The 24,329-nt window shown below is 42.9% G+C and overlaps 1 protein-coding gene across 2 annotated transcripts in view; it reads right to left on the reverse strand.

Annotated features, from left to right (window-relative positions):
* CAMTA1 (calmodulin binding transcription activator 1) overlaps positions 1–24,329 on the reverse strand; it is a 117,595-nt gene that overhangs the window by 47,342 nt on the left and 45,924 nt on the right. Inside the window, exon 3 of one of the 2 annotated variants that reach the window (XM_060396524.1) lies at positions 1–24,329. This exon is cut by the window's left edge and continues 12,404 nt beyond it; it is cut by the window's right edge and continues 11,195 nt beyond it. The exons of the other annotated variant lie outside the window; for it this stretch is intronic. The gene's annotated coding sequence lies outside the window, so the exon portion shown is untranslated. 2 annotated transcript variants of the gene reach the window in all.

The following is a 24,329-nucleotide window of genomic DNA, read 5'->3' on the forward strand; positions in this document are numbered from 1 at the left end:
AGCAACTATGTTGGCAGACGTCCTTTCCTAAGACAATAACTAGAGAAGTGTGCAAAATACTGAGATAAGCAATAAGGGACTGGTTTACAATTTTTATAGAAAAGTTAAGCTCTTATACTCTGGCCACCTGATGCAAAGAGCCAACTCATTGGAAAAGACTCTGATGCTAGGAAAGATTGAAGGTAAAAGGAGAAGAGGGCAGCAGAGGATGAGATGGTCAGATAGCATCACTGACTCAATGGACATGAGTTTAAGCAAACTCCAGGAGATAGTGAAGGACAGGGGAGCCTGGGATACTCCAGTCCATGGGACTGCAGAGTAGGAAATCACATATCAACTGAAGAACTATATTTTTCAGTTATGTACAGCCACATCCACACATGCACTGGCGTGGGGAGAAAACCAAAGAGGTATCCATGATTCCTTGGAGGGGAGTGGCTGGGGAGGAGTGTAACACACACACACCCCCCACTTTGAGGCAGAAAAACTCTTAAAGCAAGACAGGCTGGAAAAGAACCTCAATATATTAGTCAATACATAATTCCAACTTGATTTTTAAATTACTAAAAACACTCACCTCTCAATTGGTAATAATACCTAGAAGGATAAGTAGATCTGTAAATTATATTAATACAACAGAGAAACATATAATGGACAAAACTAATGTCATGAAACTAAGCTAACTCAAAGAATTCAACACATAATTGAATAATTCAATCCTTTCAAAGCAAATGTAATTGTAACTTGAGTTGGGGATATCAATACTAATATCCCTACCATATGCAGACATTCCCTACAATAAATCTTCATCTACCACTAATCTCATTTGGGTCCTTCAGTGTGAGATAAAAGAAAATAACTTGGGTCTCTGGCCCCAAGTACTGGCAGAGAATTCCTAAAACCCCATAATTTCTTAAGTGATAAGAAGAACATCTTTGGTTCCGATATCTGGTCTTTGACTTCGTCCCTGACCCAGAGTTCCTGAAACCCTGGCAAACTCTAAGTGATAAAAGCACTAAAGAGCTACTGGGGCTACTCTAGATGGGGTGGGGGTGGGGGTGGGGGGACGGGCTCCAATATGGCTACAAATGGGGCTGGTCACCAAAAAGACCAAGCGATGAGTGGCAGCTTGGAATTTTCTGCCCCCCACTCCCAATTCTTCAGAGAGAGGCTGGAAATGGAATTAATAATTGATCAAGAGGAAACTTCCCAAAAATCCCAACAGTACCGGCTTTAGAAAGCTCCCAGATTGAGGCTGTGAACACCTCCACACTGGGAAAGCAACACACCCCCAACTCCACAGGACAGATACTCACCACTCTCTACGTCCCTAGCGACTGGACAGTGCCTGAAAAAAGGCGTTCATAGAATACAGACTCCGCCAAGGCAAGCTCAATGTCTATTTGGCCCTCTCTTATGTATCTGATAACAAACACGATATCTGCTATAGAGAGAATGTTTAACAACATTTATTAAATAAATGTTGAATGAATGTGAGGGATGGGGTGGGCTCCATAATTCTCTATTCCTAGGCTCAGTTGGTAAAGCATCTACCTGCAATGCAGGAGACGCAGGTTCTATCCCTGGGTCAGGAAGATCTGCTGGAGGAGGAAATGGTAACCCACTTCAGAATTCTCACCTGAAGAAACCCACGGACAGAGCAGCCTGGAAGACTACAATCAGTGGAGTCACAAGAGTCAGACATGACTTAGTGACTAAACCACCACCAGCTTCCATCAAGTTCCACCAGAGTGACAGAACAGAAACGTCTCCGTCCTGCAGGAAGCCACAGCCTGCCCTGGAGACCAGGCATGGGTCTCAGCCCTGGGCACCATGGGGACTCTTCCTCGAGGGCTCTGCCTCATCCTAGAGGATGCAGCTCCCCTCTATGTGTGCTATTCTTACATTCTTTACAGTCCTCTTGACTTTTTATGAGCCCAATCCCGCATTACTTCCATTCCCTCATACAGTGAAAAATGGTCATTTTTTTAAAAAATTTCTTTTATATAGGCAAAATGAAAAAACCTGAATGGGAAAAAATTCTGCAAATGATATGACTGATAAGGGATTAATATCCAAAATATATGAGCAGCTCATAGAGCTCAACATAAAAAAAAAAAAAAACTGATTTAAAATATTCATAGTAAATTTTTTCTTTCTCTTTTCCTTTTCCTCCTGATTTGACCCAGACTGATACAGATTTATCAGGCTTCCCTGATAGCTCAGTTAGTAAAGAATCCACCTGCAATGCAGGAGACCCCGGTTCACGATTCCTGGGTCAGGAAGTCTGCTGGAGAAGAGATAGGCTACCCACTCCAGTGTTCTTGGACTTCCCTTGTGGCTCAGCTGGTAAAAAATCCACCTGCAATGCAGGAGACCTGGGTTTGATCCCTGGGTTGGGAAGATTCCCTGGAGAAGGGAAAGGCTACCCACTTCAGTATTCTGGCCTGGAGAATTCCATGGATACAGATTTGGAATTAATTTGTGTGTGTGCAGTGAAAGAGTTACATTTCTTTTCTTTCCCCACATGAGTATTTAACTGAACACAGTTACTGAGAAGACTGTCCTTTTTCTGTCATTTTGCAGAGCCTCCTACGTGGTAAATCAAGTGTCCAAATACGAATGCAACTGTCTGGACTATTCTGCCTGGCTGGTCAACTTGTCTAGCCTTTCACTAAAGTTATATTATTTTAATTACCATAGGGTTAAACTAAGTCCTGCTATCCTGTAGAGTAAGTCTGCTCAGATTGCCATTCTTCAAAACTCTTCTGGGCATCCTTTGCTGTCTACATTTCCAAGCATATGTTAATATCAGTTTGTCAAGTTCATCAAGGAAACAACTGCAGGCATTTTTATTGATACTACAAGAAGGCATATTTGAATTTCAGAAGAATCAACATCTTACAGCATTGATTCTCCTAATCCATTAAGATGGTATACCCATCTATTTATTTAGACCTTTAACTTCTCTCAGTGTTTATCTTTCCCTGTACAGATGCCTTATATTTTGTTAGACTTAGACTTATTCTGTAAAATCGGACTGTGCATGCCACCACAAATGATATTTCTACTTCACTTTTTGTTGTTGATATACAAAATTGCAATTGTGTCCAGAGTTACTCTGAATCTTGCAGCCTTGCTTATTAATTGCAATAAGTTATGAGGTTTTTTTCCCTACATACACATGCCATCTACAAAACCACAGTTTTATTCTTTCCTTGCTGATTCTTGTACCTTAAACTTTTCTTGTTGTATGGAACCAGGTAGTCTCTAAAGAAAGTCATTAACAGTAATGGTAAAGATAGCTTCTTTCTATTGCCAGTCTCAGAAGGAAAACTTTCAACACTTTACCATTAAACATGATTTTTGCTAAAGGATTCTTTTAAGTAACCTCTATCAAATTAAAGAAGCTACTTTTTCCTCATAATGTGTTATGAGATTTCACTCTGAATGGATGCTGAATTTTACCAACGGCAATTTTTACATCAATTGACAGTATCACAGTATTTTTCTGTTTTACCCTATTAACTCAGTGATGTCTGATTGATTTTTCAAACAGTAGACCTATCTTTGTAATAAGTCTGATACTGATTCAAATCTCCTGAAATCTGTCAACACTTGCTTTATAGATAAGCAATTTTGATAAATGTTCCATGTGTATATAAAAGCATGTATAATCTAACAGTTATGGGTGTAGAGTCCTTCATATTTCATGTTTCATTTTCAATATTTGTTGTTTTCAATCTCCTACTTCTCTCCTCCTATATCTAATCTACTGGCAAACCCACTATGATCTCAATTAGGTCAAGCTTGTTAAGTGTGTTATTGAGATCTATATCCTCAAACCAGTCAATCCTAAAGAAAATCAATCCTGAATATTCATTAGACAGACTGATGCTGAAGCTGAAAACTCCAATACTTTGGCAATGCAAAGAACTGACTCCTTGGAAAAGATCCTGATGCTGGGAAAGATTAAAGGCAGGAGGAGAAGGGGATGACAGAGGGTGAGATGGTTGAAAGGCATCACCGACTCAATGGACATGAGTTTGAGAAAGCTTTGGGAGATGGTGAAGGACAGAGAAGCCTGGCGTGCTGCAGTCCATGGAGTCACAAAAAGACAAACACAGCTGAGCGACTGAACAACATCCTTAGTGACTCTCTGTTTACTCCATTAGTTAGTAAACTGTACTAAAAACCCCCACTATGATTGTAGATTTGTCTACCCTTTGCTAGTTTTGCCAATTTTTCCCTTGTGTATTTTGACACCATGTTTTCAGGCACATATAGATGTAGAACTAATGAATTGAGTATTTCATCATTTTGAAATGTCTCTATCTCCAATAATGCTTTTCCTGCCCTAACTTCCATTTTACTAATATAGGTACACCAGTCTTCTACTGGTTAGTGTTTGAGTGATATGTCCTTTTCCATTTTACTTTCCACTTGTATACATCCTTAGAAGTAGTACAAAGGTGTGAAATCCACTTTTTAAAAATTTAATTTCTCAATCTTTGTTTTTAACTGAAATTTTTAGTTCACTTTATTTAATACAATTATTGATATCCTGGGTATAAATCTATCATCTTACTGTTTACTTCCTAATATCCTCATATACTCTGTTCCTCTTCTACCTGTCTTCTTTAGGATTAATCAAGTTAGTAGTACTAACTACCTCTCCTTCTCTTCTATATCCCCTTCTATTAGTTTAGTAGATATATACTTTTATTGTTCTTTTAATGAATATCCTAGCAACTACAACATGCATCCTTGACTTATCAAAGTCTGCACTAAATTAATAATTTTACCACCTCCTAGACAATGCAAAGACAACAGGATACTAACTCTATTTACATCTCTACAACTTATATGCTATTATTATAGTTTTAAACCACATATATATATTTTAAACCACACAAGACATTAAATTATCATTGCTGTTTTATACATCAACATTCATTTGCATTTACCCTCTCTTTGGTCTCCACTTTTTCCTATATCTTAAAGCTGCCATGCAGGATCAGTTTCCCTTCTGCCCAAAGAAGAATCTTCATTACTCCCCTTTAGTGAACATCTGGTGTGCATTAATTCTCTCTGTTTTGTTGGTCCAAACAGATATTTTTGTCTTCTCTTTTGGAGGATGTTTTGCTGGGTATAAAGTTTCAGTCTGGCAGTTTACATTCTTGTTTACATTTCAAAAGTACTGATCCACTGCCTTTTGACTTCTATTGCTTGTGCTGAAAAATCAGCTGTTAGTCTTATTGCCCTCTCGAATGTAACATATAATTCTTCTCTAACTATTTTTTAAGATTTTCTCATTATTTTTGGTTTTCAGCAATCTTAAATTTCAGTGAGATTTTAGTTGACTTTATCCGGTGTGGGGTCTACAGTATTTCTTAAATCTGTGATTTGAGGTTTGTATGTTGCAGAGAATTTTCAGTCATTATCTCTCCAAATACAGACTCTACACTATTCTTCCTTTCCTTCCTACTGGGATTTCAATTACTCATCTGTTAAATATTCTCACTGAATCCTATGTCTCTTAGGATCTTTTACATATTTCCCATTCCATTTTTCTCTGTATATTTTATCATTCTAAATATTTATTTTCAATTTATTACTACTACTAACCTACAGTTAAACCCATCTATCAAGATATTAATCTCAGTTAATTTAGTTATAGTCCTTCAATTCTAGAACTTACATTTTTGAAAATTTTTATTGGAGTATAGTTGATTTATAATGTTATGTTAGTTTCTGGTACACAGCAAAGTGAATCAATATATCCACTCTTTTTTTAAATTCTTTTCCCATACAGGCCATTACAGGGTATTAAGTAGAGTTCCCTGTGCTATACAGCAGTCTCGTATTAATTAACCATTTCATACAGAGTAATGTGTATATTTCAATCCCAATCTCCCAATTTATCCCTCCCTCCCTCCCACATCCCCTGGTAACATAGAATTTACATTTGTTTTAAGTTCCAATTGCCTGATTCTTAATCTTGTCTTTGATTTCTTTAAACATATTATATACTAGGTGATGGGCACAGGAAGGCTGAGAGGAGCTACTCCACGATCAAGGTCAGGAGGGGTGGCTGTGAGGAGATACCCCTCATCCAAGGTAAAGAGCAATGGCTGTGCTTTGCTGGAGCAGCTGTGAAGAGATACCGCACGTCCAAGGTAAGACAAACCCAAGTGAGACAGCAGGTGTTGCGAGAGGCATCAGAGGGCAGACACACAAACCATAATCACAGAAAACTAGTCAATCTAATCACATGGACCACAGCGTTGTCTAACTCAATGAAACTAAGCCATGCCCTGTGGGGCCACCCAAGACAGGCGGGTCATGGTGGAGAGGTCTGACAGAATGTGGTCCACTGGAGAACGGAATGGCAAGCCACTTCAGTATTCTTGCCTTGAGAACCCCATGAACAGTATAGGACACTGAAAGAGGAACTCCCCAGGTCGGTAGGTACCCAATATGCTCCTGGAGATCAGGGGAGAAATAACTCCAGAAAGAATGAAGGGATGGAGCCAAACCAAAAACAATACCCAGCTGTGGATGTGACTGGTGATAGAAGCAAGATCCGGTGCTGTAAAGAGCAATGTTGCATAGGAACCTGGAATGTCAGGTCCATGATTCAAGGCAAACTGGAAGTGTTCAAACAAGAGATGGCAAGAGTGAACGTCGACATTCTAGGAATCAGCGAACTAAAATGGACTGGAATGGGTGAATTTAACTCACATGACCATTATATCTACTACTGCGGGCAAGAATCCCTCAGAAGAAATGGAGTAGCCATCATGGTCAACAAGAGTCTGAAATGCAGTACTTGGATGCAGTCTCAAAACGACAGAATGATCTCTGTTCGTTTCCAAGGCAAACCATTCAATATCACAGTAATTCAAGTCTATACCCCAACCAGTAATGCTGAAGAAGCTAAAATTGAACGGTTCTATGAACATCTACAAGACCTTTTAGAACTAACACCCGAAAAAGATGTCCTTTTCATTATAGGGGAATGGAATGCAAAAGTAGGAAGTCAAGAAACACCTGGAGTAACAGGCAAATTTGGCCTTGGAATACGGAATGAAGCAGGGCAAAGGCTAATAGAGTTTTGCCAAGAGAACGCACCGGTCACAGCAAACACCCTCTTCCAACAACACAAGAGAAGACTCTACACATGGACATCACCAGATGGTCAACACCGAAATCAGATTGATTATACTGTTTGCAGCCAAAGATGGAGAAGCTCTACACAGTCAGCAAAAACAAGACCAGGAGCTGACTGTGGCTCAGATCATTAACTCCTTATTGCCAAATTCAGACTGAAATTAAAGAAAGTAAGGAAAACCACTAGACCATTCAGGTATGACAAATCAAATTCCTTATGATTATACAGTGGAAGTGAGAAATAGATTTAAGGGCCTAGATCTGATAGATAGAGTGCCTGATGAACTATGGATGGAGGTTCATGACACTGTACAGGAGACAGGAATCAAGACCATCCCCATGGGAAAGAAATGCAAAAAAGCAGAACAGCTGTCTGGGGAGGTCTTACAAATAGCTGTGAAAAGAAGAGAAGTGAAGAGCAAAGGAGAAAAGGAAAGATATAAGCATCTGAATGCAGAGTTCCAAAGAATAGCAAGGAGAGATAAGAAAGCCTTCTTCAGCAATCAATTCAAAGAAATACAGGAAAACAACCAGAATGGGAAAGACTAGAGATCTCTTCAAGAAAATTAGAGATACTAAGGGAACATTTCATGCAAAGATGGGCTCGATAAAGGACAGAAATGGTATGGACCTGACAGAAGCAGAAGCTATTAGGAAGAGGTGGCAAGAACACACAGAAGAACTGTTGTACAAAAAAGATCTTCAAGACCAAGATAATCACGATGGTGTGATCACTCACCTAGAGCCAGACATCCTGGAACGTCAAGTCAAGTGGGCCTTAGAAAGCATCACTACGAACAAAGCTAGTAGAGATGATGGAATTCCAGTTGAGCTATTTCAAATCCTAAAAGATGATGCTGTGAAAGTGCTGCACTCAATATGCCAGGAAATTGGGAAAACTCATCAGTGGCCACAGGACTGGAAAAGGTCAGTTTTCATTCCAATCCCAAAGAAAGGCAATGCCAAAGAATACTCAAACTACCGCACAATTGTACTCATCTCACACGCTAGCAAAGTAATGCTCAAAATTTTCCAAGTCAGGCTTCAGCAATATGTGAACTGTGAACTTCCAGATGTTCAAGCTGGTTTTAGAAAAGGCAGAGGAACCAGAGATCAAATGGCCAACATCCACTGGATCATCGAAAAAGCAAGAGAGTTCCAGAAAAACATCTATTTCTGCTTTCTTGACTATGCCAAAGCCTTTGACTGTGTAGATCACAATAAACTGTGGAAAATTCTGAAAGAGATGGGAATACAGACCACCTGACCTGCCTCTTCAGAAGTCTGTATGCAGGTCAGGAAGCAACAGTTAGAACTGGACATGGAACAACAGACTGGTTCCAAATAGGAAAACGAGTATGTCAAGGCTGTATATTGTCACCCTGATTATTTAACTTATATGCAGAGTACATCATAGAAACGCTGGGCTGAAGAAGCACAAGCTGGAATCAAGATTGCCAGGAGAAATATCAATAACCTCAGATATGCAGATGACACCACCCTTATGGCAGAAAGTGAAGAGGAACTAAAGAGCCTCTTGATGAAAGTGAAAGAGGAGAGTGAAAAAGTTGGCTTAAAGCTCAACATTCAGAAAACGAAGACCATGGCATCTGGTCCCATCACTTCATGGGAAATAGATGGGGTAACAGTGGAAATAGTGTCAGACTTTATTTTTGGGGGCTCCAGAATCACTGCAGATGGTGACTGCAACCATGAAATTAAAAGATGTTTACTCCTTGGAAGGAAAGTTATGACAAACCTAGATAGCATATTCAAAAGCAGAGCTATTACTTTGCCAACAAAGGTCCGTCTAGTCAAGGCTATGGTTTTTCTAGTGGTCACGTATGGATGTGAGAGTTGGACTGTGAAGAAAGCTGAGCGCTGAAGAATTGATGCTTTGGAACTGTGGTGTTGGAGAAGACTCTTGAGAGTCCCTTAGACTGCAAGGAGATCCAACCAGTCCATTCTAAAGGAGATCAGTCCTAGGTGTTCTTTGGAAGGAGTGATGCTAAAGCTGAAACTCCAATACTTTGGCCACCTCATGCGAAGAGTTGACTCATTGGAAAAGACTCTGATGCTGGGAGGGATTAGGGGCAGGAGGAGAAGAGGACGACAGAGGACGAGATGGCTGGATGGCATCACCGACTTGATGGACATGAGTTTGGGTGATCTCCGGGAGTTGGTGATGAACAGGGAGGCCTGGCATGCTGCAGTTCATGGAGTCGCAAAGAGTTGGACACGACTGAGCGACTGAACTGAACTGAACTGATGGTGTATAATTACTCCATTATCTGAGTCCCTGAGAATCCATTTAAATAGTCTTGATTTTCAGTCAAACTGTCCTAAATTCTCATTTGGTGTGTAAGTTTCAGACACTGTAAATAAATGTAGAAATCATTTGAGGCTCCAAGTGATGTTATCTTCTTCCAGAAAAAAATCATATTTGATTCAGTCAAGATCACCTTGATCCAATCAAGGACTCAGAGGATTTGAAGTTCAACATCAGTACTTCTGGAAAATCACTATTCCAGGACATAGGCCTTTGGGACTCAAAGCGTAAGGAGTTTTCCAGGGCCCCTTCCTCCCTGACTTATACCAAATTCTAGTTTTTGTCCCCCACCCTTCAGTTCTATGAGTCTATTACAATCTCTCCTGCTTCCCAGCTTCTCATTTGCTGGCCTCGTCTTGAATCGGGAGACTCTTCCAGGGCAGAAGTACATACAAATCTGGTCTCACATCTATGAGCTTCCTTACTCCCCGGACCTCAGTCCCACAAATCTTCACTGTTCTCGTTACCTCTGTTACCTTCAAACAAATTTTGCTTTAAAATGTGTTCGGCTTTCCTAACTGCAGGAAAGAGGGAGCAACTGCTTAGTCTACCATTAACAAAAAATTTCCCCACTCCCATATTTTCTATTGTTGTGGGTTTATATTTTGTGATTCTTTTCTGTCATTTCACCAGAATTTTGGAAGGAAGAGAAATACATCTTCAGTAAGTAACTGCTTAACCAATTACTCATCACTGCTTAACCAAAAATCTCCAGTCATTCATTTTATTGATAGATGTTTTATATATCAAGGATATTAAACCTCTGTCAAATATGTGACAAATACTTCTCCTAGTTTCCCATTTACATTTTAATTTTATCATATCTTTGTTGTTTAGTCATTCAGTTGCGGCCCACTCTTTTGCCGCCCCATGGACTACAGCATGCCAGGATTCCTTGTCCTTTCCTATCTCCCGGAGTTTGCTCAAACTCATACTCATTGAGTTGGTGATGCCCTCCAACCATCTCATTCTCTGTCGCTTCCTTCTGCTTCTGCCCTCAATGTTTCCCAGCATCAGGGTCTTTTCCAATGAGTTGGCTCTTCATATCAGGTGGCCAAAGTATGGGAGATTCAGCTTCAGCATCTTTAGCACATAGAAATGGTGAATTTATACGCAGTACAATTTATCAGTCTTCTCTTTTCTAATTCTGATGTCATGATAAGAACACTGAACACTGTGTAAATAGACTCATATTTTCTTCTAGTGTCTTATCGTTTCTACTTTTTACATTTACTTTTCACTTATTTTGATATAAAGTATCCAATATAAAGTTCAGACATAGTAACTGAACAACAACATGAGACAGACTTATTTTTTTAACTGGTAAGCCAACTGTCCCAAGTTCATTTAAATAAACAACCCTCTATTTCCTCCTCTAAAGAGTATCTTAATCTCTTATACATCAAAAAATACTTTCTTGGCATGCATATAATTTTGCAATCTGGCATTCTCCTTGCTATTCTGACTTCCTCTGGTTTCTATAACCCCCCAAGTTCTATTCCTCTTCAACAAGCCCTTCTGAGTCTCTTTTACAAGCTCAATTTCCTTCCCATTTCCCTTATTCAGTCCCATGCTCCAGAGAAGATGAGGGAAATGGCTCATTTCTAGGACCTCTTGCCTCTCATTCTCCCTGCTCTCCTTGGGAGATTTCACCTGTTGTCAGCTTTTTCCAGCTCTCTCTTGAGTTCCCAGATCTATATTCAATCACCTTCTAAGATCTCTTCCTAAATGTTCTGCAGGCACCCTCTAAGCTCAACTATACAAATATAATTTCAATACCTCCTCAAACCGATTTTTCTTTCTGCCTTTCCTTATCTACATACCATTATCATTCAAACCAGAATCTCAGTAATTCTCCTCTCTTTCTCCATCACATCTTTGAGGTCATGATGAATCCTACTGATTCCAGCTCTGGTCAGATCCTTCTCTACTGCCACTGCATTAAAACAGGCCTTAATTAGCTCTGGGATGGATTCCTCCCCAATTCCCAACTTCCCTCCAAACCATTCTCTAAACTATCTATCTACAAAATGACTGTGGAAAATGAAAATCTGATCATCCTACTTTTCTGGTTAAAACCTTTCAAGTGATCCTGATTACTTACAAGGTAAAAATGTAAACCCAGAGTGGCAAACAGGGCTTTCTGTGAGCTGGCTATTGCCTACTTCACTAACCTTAAATCATCTAACTCTTCCTTAAACCCTAAGCCAGCCACACCTACCTACTCAAAGAAGTCAAACTGCTGCCTTCTTCCACTCCCTTACTCATGGGGTTCCTTCAGTCTGGAAAGTTTTCTACCTGATTCTCTTTGTCCAGCAAACTCATAATCATCTTCAAAATACAGACTTAGTGTCATATTTTATAAAACATCCACCACTTACATGTCTCAAATTTATCTTATACACACATCACAATTCCATTATATCCCTATCATACCACACTGCAATTACACCATATGTGAGTCTTCCCTATATGACTGGGACCACCCTTTGTGTTCACTCAGTCATGCTCAACTCTGTGACCCTACAGACCACTAGGCTCCTCTGTCCGTGGGATTCTCGTGGAGTGGGTGTGATTACCTTCTATTTACTTCCGAATGGCCCAGGCTTACCTCAGGGCATGAGCACACAGGAGGCACTCAAAATGATTACTAAACAAAAAGACTAACAGACATGATGCTTAATTAACTGGTTTATAAAACTTATCAACAATATATTTCTTTATGGAAAACTATGAAGAGTGACATTTGACTCAAACTGTCAGGTAACAAATGTGTCTCTGAAGTTTTACAAATAGTTGCAGTTCAGTTCAGACGCTCAGTCATGTCTGACTCTTTGCGACCCCATGGACTGCAGCACGCCAGGCTTCCCTGTCCTTCACCAACTCCTGGAGCTTGCTCAAACTCATGTCCATTGAGTCAGTGATGCCATCCAACCATCTCATCCTCTGTCGTCCCCTTCTCCTCCTGCCTTCAATCTTTCCCAGCATCAGGGTCTTTTCAAATGAGTCAGTTCTTCACATCAGGTGGCCAAAGTATTGGAGTTTCAGCTTCAGCATCACTCCTTCCAATGAACATTCAGGACTGCTTTCCTTTAGGATGGACTGGTTGGATCTCTTTACAGTCCAAGGAACCCTCAAGAATCTTCTCAAAAGCATCAATTCTTTGGTGCTCAGCCTTCTTTATGGTCCAACTCTCACATCCATACATGACTACTGGAAAAATCATAGTTTTGCCTAGATGGACCTTTGTTGGCAGAATAATGTCTCTGCTTTTTATTAGCTGTCTAGGTTGGTCATAACTTTTCTTCCAAGGAGCAAGTGTCTTTGAATTTCATGGCTGCAGTCACCATCTGCAGTGATTTTGGAGCCCCAAAAAATAAAGTCTGACACTGTTTCCATTGCTTCCCCATCTACTTGCCATGAAGTGATGGGACCAGATGCCATAATCTTAGTTTTCTGAATGCTGAGCTTTAAGCCTACTTTTTCACTCTCCTCTTTCACTTTCATCAAGAAGCTCTTTAGTTCTTCTTCACTTTCTGCCATAAGGGTGGTGTCATCTATGTATCTGAGGTTATTGATATTTCTCCTGGCAATCTTGATTCCAGCTTGTGTTTCTTCCAGTCGAGCGTTTCTCATGATGTACTCTGCATATAAGTTAAATAATCAGGGTGACAATATACAGCCTTGACGTACTCATTTTCCTATTTGGAACCAGTCTGTTGTTCCATGTCTGGCTCTAACTGTTGCTTCCTGACCTGCATACAGATTTCTCAAGAGGCAGGTCTGGTATTCCCATCTCTTTCAGAATTTTCCACAGTTTATTGTGATCCACACCGTCAAAGGCTTTGGCATAGTCAAGAAAGCAGAAACAGATGTTTTTCTGGAACTCTCTTGCTTTTTCCATGATCCAGTGGATGCTGGCAATTTGATCTCTGGTTCCTATGCCTTTTCTAAGTCCAGCTTGAACATCCAGAAGTTCACGGTTTACGTACTGTTGAAGCCTGACTTGGAAAATTTTGAGCATTACTTTGCTAGCGTGTGAGATGAGTGCAACTGTGCGGTAGTTTGAGCATTCTTTGGCATTGCCTTTCTTTGGGACTGGAATGAAAACTGACCTTTTCCAGTCCTGTGGCCACAGCTGGGTTTTCCCAATTTCCTGGCATATTGAGTGCAACACTTTCACAGCATCATCTTTTAGGATTTGAAATAGCTCAACTGGAATTCCGTCACCTCCACTAGCTTTGTTCATAGTGATGCTTCCTAAGGCCCACTTCACATTCCAGGATGTCTGGCTCTAGGTGAGTGATGAAACCATAGTGATTATCTGGGTTGTGAAGGTCTTTTTTGTACAGTTCTTCTGTGTGTTCTTGCCACCTCTTCTTAATATCTTCTGCTTCCGTTAGGTCCATATTGTTTCTGTCCTTTATTGTGCCCATCTTTGTGCACGACACTGTACAGGAGGCAGGGATCAAGACTATCCCCAAGAAAAAGAAATGCAAAAAGGCAAAATGGTTGTCTGAGGAGGCCTTAAAAATAGCTGTTAGAAAAAGGGAAGTGAAAGGCAAAGGAGAAAAGGAAAGACATACTCATTTGAACGCAGAGTTCCAAAGAATAGCAAGGAGAGATAAGAAAGCCTTCCTCAGAGATCAATGCAAAGAAATAGAGGAAAACAATAGAATGGGAAAGACAAATAGTAGAGAAGGACTCTAAGTAATTCTAACAAGCACTTGCGTTATAAAAATTCAGCTCACGTAGAAATCACCTGTTCAAGGGCTCCTGTTAGTTAAGGAGTTAAATCATCTCATAAAAAAAAAAAAAAACTATATATATATATTTATATTTAGTTCTACACGAAGAGAAGAAGCTAAAAGTCTATATAACTACAGCAAACATTTTTCTAGTCTGTGCATACAAATGGTATAAGATACTTTGGTTTTGAACTTTTACAAAAACCTTCACATCCATTTCCTAACTGTGGTACAGCTACAGCCCCAGGCAGGAAAGCTGCATATCTTTATTTGGGCAATTGCTTCCTCATTACAAAGAGAATAAAAGAGCCATAACAAACATTCAAATGAAAAGTGACTCCATGTAAATGGAGAGTAGATAAAGGCAACTTCCAATAAGTGAGATGATGAGAATGTTTTGATTTCTCAGATTATCAAAAAGGATCTGATATGAAAGTTTTACTATATCTGTAAAATGTACTTTTGAGCACAAAGAAATCTTAATTCAAATGTTAAAATCAAATGTATACAGTGAAAAGTGACAGAAATACCCCATTAACCTATTTTCAAAACTCACTCACAGACCTGTCAGGTGACCTGAAGACCTTGTTAGAAACCAGAACACAGGGACTGCCCTCCAGTTCAGAGTGCATGGATACAAACTGACAGGAAGCAGTGACTACTGAAGCTTCCAGATCTCCAGAAGGAGGATTTACACCAGCCATATTAACATCTTCCAGTCATTAAAAAACTAGAAAATGTAGACTACAGCATACTGTGCCCCCATACCTTACAAAGGGCACCGATTTCATTGCCTACCACAATGGATTGTGAATTCATGTCTTCTGTGTGTTTTGCAGAATATGTATTTACAGGCTATATGATACCGAAGAAAACACTGGTAGGAACCCCCTACTCCCACCCATAACAAGGGGAAAATTTTTTTTAACATCCAAAACTCCTTTTCACAACCTCTCCTCTCTCCCAAAGGTAACCACTATCCTGACCCTTGCACCAAGTATTTCCTGGCTTTTCTTTAGAGTTTTCCACCTGTGGTAGCACTGTGTAAATAACAGCTTTATTGAGACACAGTTCACATACCAAGAGTACTTTCCAGACAGTCAAAGAGCTGTGCAACTCTCACTGTGGCAGTGTTTATCTCCATCAATGTGGATCAGCTGCAATTTCCCAGGATCCCGTTCCCTGAGTCTGCCTGAGATTTAAAAGTGAGAATAGAACAAAGTCCACTCTCTGAAGGCCTGTGTGGTTACAGGTGGTGACAGGAACTGTTTCAGTCTGTCTAGCCATTTCCCCTGTTTCCTTCTTGGAGACCAGCTTCATTTCCCCAACACCTGCAGCTGGGAAGCAGACCTATGAAAGGAGAGCCCACACAGGCTGCCTGGGCCACCCACCCCAGTGTTTCAGGAAGTGGTTCATGACCCTCCTCTCACCTGCTAATTCTTCCTCTGGGCCCTATTTTTTTCAACTTTTCCAAAGATTATACAGACTACTTCTGTAATAAATAATTCCCTTATTCCGTAACACTCACAGCAGTTCTGCTTCCCTGACTGAACACTTAATGGGACAGCAACTACTTCCATTTCCCTAAACAAAACGCTTAGTGCTGGCGGTACCCTGACCAAGAGAAGGAGAGGTTGCCAGACCCAGCAACTCAGCTCTTACCATCTTAGTATCTATGACTCACGAAGTTGGGTACACATGTACCAAGGGCTCTTACAATCACACCTCATCCTTATCCACATACACAGGACACACACACATATATCACATGCATGTAACATTTACTCACATACACAGAACAGTTCCAGCCCACATTTCAAAAATTAAAGAAGTCAACCTGATTAAAGATTAAATTGTAATTCTAATGCAATCTCATAAAAGAGTGAAAAGATACAGGCTAAGCCATTAAGAGGAGAAGGCAATGGCAGCCCACTCTAGTACTCTTGCCTGGAAAATCCCATGGACGGAGGAGCCTGGTGGGCTGCAGTCCATGGGGTCACTAGGAGTTGGATGTGACTGAGCAATTTCACTTTCACTTTTCACTTTCATGCACTGGAGAAGGAAATGGCAACCCACTCCAGTATTCTTGCCTGGAGAATCCCAGGGATGGGGTAGCCTGGTGGACTGCCATCTATGGGGGTCACACAGAGTCGGACACGACTGAAGTGACTTAGCAGCAGCAGCAGCAAACCATTAAGACTTGGCATCAATTTACAGAAAATCACAAGCAGATAATTCAGTGGTACAGATGAACAATGCAAAAAAAAAAAATTAAACAGTAAGAAAATAAATGAGTGGGCATGGAGGAAAATGACTATTCTGGTAAAAGTTAGAAAGCAAAGTAAGAGTAGTCTTCACTATATATTTGTAAAATATTTTAAAAACCAAACGGAATGTGTTGTCATAGTGAGAGTGAGATTATGCCAGTGTCAGAGAGAAACAGTAAAAGAAATACAGGAATGTGCAATGAGGATGCTCATAACTGCCCTCAGACCAGTAAGATTATTGTCAAGGAAAAGTTATGAGAGACCATCAGTAACCAGTACCTATCCAGACAGCTCCCTCCACGAGGTCTGAGCTAACCTCTTGGTCCTTTTCCCAAATCTTTCCCTGACTAAGGCAACAATATAAGGTTTTCTAACAACTAAAGCTTCTCAGAAACTGATCATCTTGTAAAGTACAGTGTCTTTACAAAGTGCATGGCCACTGTATCAGAAATGCTCACTGTCACAGTGTCTTGGGACTGGGCGGGGAATGCAACTGACATCAAAGAACCTTAAGGTATGAAGAGAAAAGAGAGCATCTACCTGGTGGAGATGGTCTATGAGAAGCAAAGAAAAAGTGATCTGTTACCAATGGGTGTTTCATCCCATGAGGCTGGAATAGTCAGGAAAAAAGAATAAAGAAAGCTACAGGGGAAAAAACAAAACAGAAACAGACCACCCCTCCCCCCACCAGACTCTGAATGCCATCCATAGCTTCAGAGTTTTAATCCAGATTCCAAGGTGTCAGCTCCAGTGATCTGTGGTCTAATAACGTAACTGTACATTTAATAAAGCCCACTTGTCTATTACAAATGCTCCCTCCAGATTTCCTTTTGCTTACTTTTAACCACAATTTGTTTAATTACAGTGAAGACGTCTTGTGAAAGCAGTCAACAGAAGATTTAAGGCAGTGATTCCCAACCTGGCTGCACTTTAGAATCTCCCAGGGAGCTTTTAAAACCCCAAGCCTAAGCCCCACCCCCAGAGGCCTCAGTGTAATTGCTCATAGGTGGGGCCCAGGCCCTGGTATGTTTACAAAACTGCCCAAGTGACACTAAGAGGCAGCCAGGGGAAAGAATCACAGACACAAAGACAAGACTGGGGGTGGGAGCAGGCCCTGGGCTCTCCAAGTTTCCCAAGGAGGGAAGTTTTACCATTTTGCACAGGCTCCCAGAACACGCCCCCCACACACTCACTGCGACACGCCAGAAGCACTATCGCTTATTTCTGAGCACCCTCTGAAGGGGCAGCATCGGCCCATGTGTTGAGCCGCTAGCTCAGAGAATGCACGGAGCTCATCTGCGCTAACTCGGTCTCATCCTCAGGCAGCAGCGTCCTGAGCTCCAGGCCTCGTGTGAACACAGCCACAGTCTGACCTTGCCTCCTAACAGCCAAGATCCAAGGGCTGGCTGTGGCAACTGCCTCTGGAGGAGGGCAGAGGCCCAGGCAGGCAGTGACAGTGGGAAATGGGCAGATCAAATGACGAAGGTGGGGAGTCCATGAACTTGGATGAGAAAAGAACTACACCCTTACATCAGTAACCTCCAACTGCAGTACAGTATTTTGTTTAACTGTGAGTACAGGACAACTCAGCAATACAGGCTGAACCTGTTACTTCAACCTCAAGACTTTTTAATCCCAATTACACATGTCATTATGTGAAGTATCATTTGTGTGTATCACTACTTCAAATATATGGCAGTTACAGACCCACTACTAGATCTGTTATTTAAGAACACTTAAGACACACACATAGCACTGTGTCAAAAACTTGTTTCATTAAGACTTTTGTAACTATTTCAGTACAACTGGTTTGCTTTAAAACTGCCTGTGAAAAGGTATCCAGGCTTCCTCACTCAAATGCAAAAGGGCCTGAGCAACCCTGAGATGGTGGGGGAGGGGCAGGAGAAGAGCTGCCTTACAGGGTTCGGGGCTACATTTGCTCTTGAGATGAGACAGAAATGAAGGACAAGGAGCACTGTCGAGGCTGGAGAACAGGGGAATGATCCAAAGTTCCATTTCAGATGACGATGTTAGAGGTGCAAGTAAGGCATCAGAGTCAACGTTTGAGGAAAAGCCAGGGCTTAATCTGACAACATACAGACAGCATTTGAGCTATGTCAGCAGACGACACTACTCAGAAAGAGAGTGCCATGTGAAAAGAGATGTTGAGGGAAGAAGCCTAAGGAACGTCACCCCTGAAAGGCTGACTGAGAAATGAAGGCCTGACCTCAGGGCTGAGAGGAGGTGGCCAGAGGAACACACAGAACAAGGTGTCATCACAGAGAAGCATCTTGGGGGGGCAACTATGTTGAAAGCTGTTAAGAGGTTGCACAAGATGACAACCATGTCCACTGGGTTTGGCAATTTGTCTGAGGCTGGAAAACATGGACAGTTGCGGGGAGGGGGATAGAGGAAGGCTGGACAAGAACAGGTGAAGAGTAACTGGAAACCAATAAAGTAGAGAAAATACGTGGTTTACTTTCTTGAGAAGCTTTGGTGTTGAAGCTTTTCAATGGGGCTACTGACGGTTTTTCCAGTAGTCATGTATGGATTTGAGAGTTAGACCATAAAGAAGGCTGAGCACTGAACTGATACCTTCAAACTATGGTGTTGGAGAAGACTCTTGGGAGTCCCTTGGACTGCAATAAGATCAAATCCATCAATCCTAAAGGAAATCAACTTTAAACATGCATTGGAGGGACTGATGCAGAGGCTAAAACTCCAATCCTTTGGCCACCTGATGCAAAGAGCCAACTCACTGGAAAAGACCCTGATGCTGGGAAAGATTGAAGGCAGGAGGAAAAGGGGACAATAGATGATGAGATGGTTGGATGGCATCACTGACTCAATGGACATGAGTTTGAGCAAGCTCCGGGAGACGGTGAAGGACAGGGAAGCCTGGCGTGCTGCAGTCCATGGGGTCGCAAAGAGTCAGACATGACTGAGCAACTGAAAAAAAACTGATGGAGAGGGAGGCTATTTATTTTCTGCTGCAGATGGAGCAAACCCAGAAGACCTCAGCACACAAATCTGAATGATCTGGTAGAAATGGAGGGACCAATGATGCAGGAGAAGGCGAAACCACCACTGGACTGAAGTCCTGAGACAAGAGAGGACCAGTCCAGAGCTCATAGGGACAGACTAGCCTCCGAAAGGAGGAAGGAAGACACCACCCTGGCCTGTGTGGGGTGCTCTGGCCCACCACTGCCTTGTATTTGCTAAACGTGAGTGGATTCAGGGGCTGAGAGGCAGTGGGTGGTGATGGTGAAGGGGTGGTTTAGCATGAAGAAAGCAGTCAGTATGACGCGGTGGTGAAGAGTGAGAATACAAGGAGCTGGAGGTGGATCCTAGAACACGGTAGGCAGGGGACACCACCCACTTGAAGCTGGGGATCAAGAATTTACACTGAGAGAGAAGCCCACTCCTTCACCTTATTTTTCTCCAGCAACACTGCACTGCTGGGAGAAGGCATAGAGAAGCCAGGGGACGGGGTCCACTCTGGATGGAGATCTGTCCAGCTGGGTGTGACAGAGGAGATGGGCAGGAAAGTGGCAGGTATCTGTTAAGAGCGTGATGATGGGACTTCCCTGGTGGTCCAGTGGTGACGAATCCGTCTATCAATGTGGGGACGCAGGTTCGATCCCTGGTCTGGGAAGATTCCACATGCCTTGGAGCAACTAAGCCAGTGAGTCACAACTACTGAGCCCACGAGCCTCAACTACTGAAGCCCGTGCACCCTAGAGCCCGTGCTCCGCAACAAGAGAAGTCACTGCGACGAGAAGCCCCCATGCCACAACTACACAAAGCTGAACCACAGCAATGAAGACCTAGCACAGCCACACACACACAAAAATTAATCGACTAATTAAAAAAAGGGAAAGCGATGATGTACTATGAACGCTAGAATTTAAGGGGAAGAGTGAGGGAGGGGCTCTCTGAGCAAAGGCACCCGTGGTAACCAGGGATTAGCTCATAACTGCTGCAATACAATGGGCAGCTGTGGGTAAGGAGCAGCAGGCGGCCACAGTTCCAGGGTAAACTGAGGGTCCGCAGCTGGTCAGAGACCAAGATGTGCAGGAGAGTGTGGACCACACAAGCTCAGTGTCTTGCCTCCGGGAAGAGGTCAGCTTTGAGACGGGGCCTCCAGAAGGCAAGCTCCACAGGGCAGGGATCTGTCTTATGCACCCCCATTTTCCCCAGAGCCTAGTGTTCGATAAACACTGTTGAGTATGAATATCATTAAAACCTAATGAAGTAAAGGAAGGACAGAAAAGGACTGTGGCTTCCCTGCGTGCCGGACACACTCTCCCCCGAGGCACTGCGTTGTGGCCCGACCACAGCTGGTCCCCAAGGGAGGAAAGGCGGACTTCCACACTGCCTTCAGAAACAGGGGCGACCACTCGTGGGGTGACAGAGCATCTGACACGGTGGGCAGAGGGCTGTGCCACAGCCACTGACAAGGGTTCTGTCCACTGACGCAGGGCAGGCAACAGTCGGAGAGTTCTGCTGCTTATTTCAAAATAACCGCATTATTGCTTTCTTCAGATACCTCCATCTCTGCAAACCACTTCTTGATCTGACTCTGGGTTCTTCGTTCAGGTGACCCACACTCAACGCCTTCCTGAGAGAGGCGTCTCCGCACCTCAGTGCTACATCAGGGCTCCCATTCTGCACATCTACTCTTGAATTCATGCCACAACTTTCTCTCATTCGCAGCAAAATTCCCGGGAGGATCCTTAACACCTGCCATCCCCAAGTCCTTGCCGCATTTGCTTGCAACCCACATTCCACTGGCATCATTCGCCAGGATGACTCGGAGCTTTCTGGTGCCCAAATCCAGGGGTCACAGCTCCATTCCCCGCCTGATTGGACTTCTCAGTCACCTCCTGACTACGTCCTCTGAGGTAGAAAGAACAGTGTCACCCCTCCCCAAAAGAGCCACATTCAAATCACCAGCTCCTGTAAATACAGAAAAATTAAGCTGCCTGTCAGCTGACCTTAAAATAGGGAAGACTCTGGACTGTTGGGGTGGACCCCATGGAACCACAAGAGTCCTTACAACTGGAAGAGGAAGGCAAGAGAGGTTGGAGATGGGGAAAGAGATGTGACGACACAAGTAGGGTCCCAGAGTTTGCAGTGACGGCTCCACACAGGAGATGGGGGCCACAAGGCAAGGCATGTGAGCAGCCTCTGCAGGCGGAACAGGCCAGGAAGTCTCCCCTGGAGCCCCCAGAAAGGAACGCAGCCTGCCCACACCTTGATTTCAGCCCAGGGGGACCGCTGTCGGACGTATGACCTGCAGAACTTGAAGATGATAAATCTGTGGTGTTTTAAGCCACTACGTTTGTGGTGCTTTGTTACAGCAGCAAACCGAAAACTGACGCAGTGCTCCTCGAGGCCCACCTTACCCGCTGCACCACTGTTCCCTGGCTCTCCACAGTCCTCCTGGCTGGCTCCTCCGGCCCCACCCCAGGCTTACCTCACCCCTTCTCCATCCATCTTTTGCCCCCGAGTGATCTCACCGCGTCTAACAGCTCTCCAATTTATGTCTCCAGACAAGACCTCGCTCAGCCTTCTAGACAACGGCCTACTCGGCACAGCCACTGCAGTGTCTGAGAAACATCCCAAATCGATACAGCCGAAGAGAACTCCTGACATCCTGCCTTCAGCCTCCTTGGTCTCAATTATGAGCACCAACAGCAATGCAGCAGCTGAGGCTGCAAACGAGGAATCCTTCATGACGCCTGCCCCAGCCCCACATCCAATCCCAAGAGTCCTGACACCTCCACCTCCAAAAGTCACCCCACTTTTCTCCTCTTCATTGCTTCCATTGTCTCTCACCAAGATTGCCAATCACTGCAATAGCCTTGGACTGGTCTCCCTGTCAGTCACAGAGCAGCCAGAGGACAGCTCTGCAAATAAAAAAATCCACATTACGCCTATCACTTCCTCCAAGTCCACCCTCCAGTGACTTCTGGTTACTCGAAAAATCCCAAGCATTGGTGCCGACAAAGGACCTCAAGATCTAGCCCCTACCTATCCCGATTTTCCCAGGTCCACTCTGTTCCAGCCTTGTTGTTGTCTATTTTGTTTCCCAAACCAAATGCATTCCTGCCTCGGGGCACTTGCACTTGCTGTTCCTTCTGCCTAAAATATTCCCCCATATCCTTAAGCAGTTGTCCTTCATCATTCAGATCTCAGCTCAAATGCTCTAAGGAAGGCCTTCATAATCAACCCACTTCAAGTGCTCACAGCTGAGTATTCTGTTCTATTTCCCCCTGACAACTCTCTGAAATTCTTACATATTTACGTGCTCAGGTATCGTCTTCCCTCCTAAACTATAAGCTCCATGACAACAGGAAACTTGTCTGTCTGGGAACCTCAGCATCCTCAACCAGTGCCTGGCACATATTGGCCCTCAGAAACCTTGCTGAACTCATGAATGAAGATATGAAACACAATGGAATACTAACACACAGTCAACAAACGTGATGCTGTGAACCACTGTCCAAAAGGCCTAAGATGCACACATGTTAGGAGAAAAGCCAGACTACAAAACCACCTGTACAGTAAACCCCCTGTGAGTTAACAAACAATAAAATATACAGCCACATCGGTAAGGAATATGTCTACAGAGACATACATCAGAAAGTCCACAGTTTCTTTCTGATGGCAGGCTTTGGGGTAACCTGGGCTTCTTGCTTCCCCTGCTGAACTATGTGGCATGGAGGGTCGGGGGAGGAGTCCAGCCTCCCCAGACTTCCTGGCTCCACAGGAAGAGCTTCTCCATGGAGCACAGTCCTGCTTCCAGGCTCACTCCCACCCCCACTGCACAAGGAGCAGTTTATCTGACACTGGGTGCTTCAGTACCGCCTCCCACGACTCAGGGAACAGCCTTCAGGGGCAGCTCCCGTAGATCTGTTTGGCAACACCAGTGACTATCACTAAACGGGATGTCCAACTCAGGGACAACGTGTTAGCAGCACACTTGAGTAGAGACCTAAACAGTATCTGCTGTTGGGATCTTCATGTACTCATTCATTCAAGAAACAGTCACTGAACACCTGATATCGTGCCCCTAAGATAACTCTAAGCTCCCAAGATCCATTCGTGCACAGAATGGGTGAAGACTGCTGTCAACCAGGACCTGACAGCCTACCAGGGGCAGTCAGACAATACGCAATAAGAAGAAGTAAATTATACACTATATCAGATGATGATAAATGCTAATTTCAGAACACTTATGTCTCACTATCCTCATTTATGAAATAAAAAATATATAATCACCACACAGCAGGTTCTCTGAATTGCTTGAGGAATGGATTGTTAAAAATTACTGGAAAATGCTTAAATATATAAAGTTTTGATTGATAATAATTAAAGCATTTAAAAAAAATGATTCTTAAATAAAACGAGTGTTAGGAAGTCTAAATTTTGCTCAACAGCACAAAAATAAGATAAAATTTTAACATGCACATTAACAACTGTCCTCTGATACCGGGAAAGGGGAGCCTGTCACCACAGTTTAAAGACATGTCAGGAAAAATGGGAAATGACTCCACTCCGACCTCAATTGTACAGATCGTGTTTAATTTCTACATTTTTTAGTGTATCCTTTCTCAGAAATGGGAAGCAGATGGCATTTTTCCCTTTCTTTCGATTCGTTCTAAACTTTTAAAAAGGCACATGTATTTCAGTGTTTCCCCTCCTCCTCTTTCTGGAAAAGCAGCCTTTCCTAAATAAGAACCCCGGGTCCAATGGGAAAGCATCCCTCCTGGCAGCTGCTCTGACAGCTCCAGTCTCCTACACAGA

The sequence above is a fragment of the Ovis aries genome, chromosome 12 (genome assembly GCF_016772045.2).
Source record: "Ovis aries strain OAR_USU_Benz2616 breed Rambouillet chromosome 12, ARS-UI_Ramb_v3.0, whole genome shotgun sequence".
In the NCBI taxonomy this organism is placed as follows: domain Eukaryota; kingdom Metazoa; phylum Chordata; class Mammalia; order Artiodactyla; family Bovidae; genus Ovis; species Ovis aries.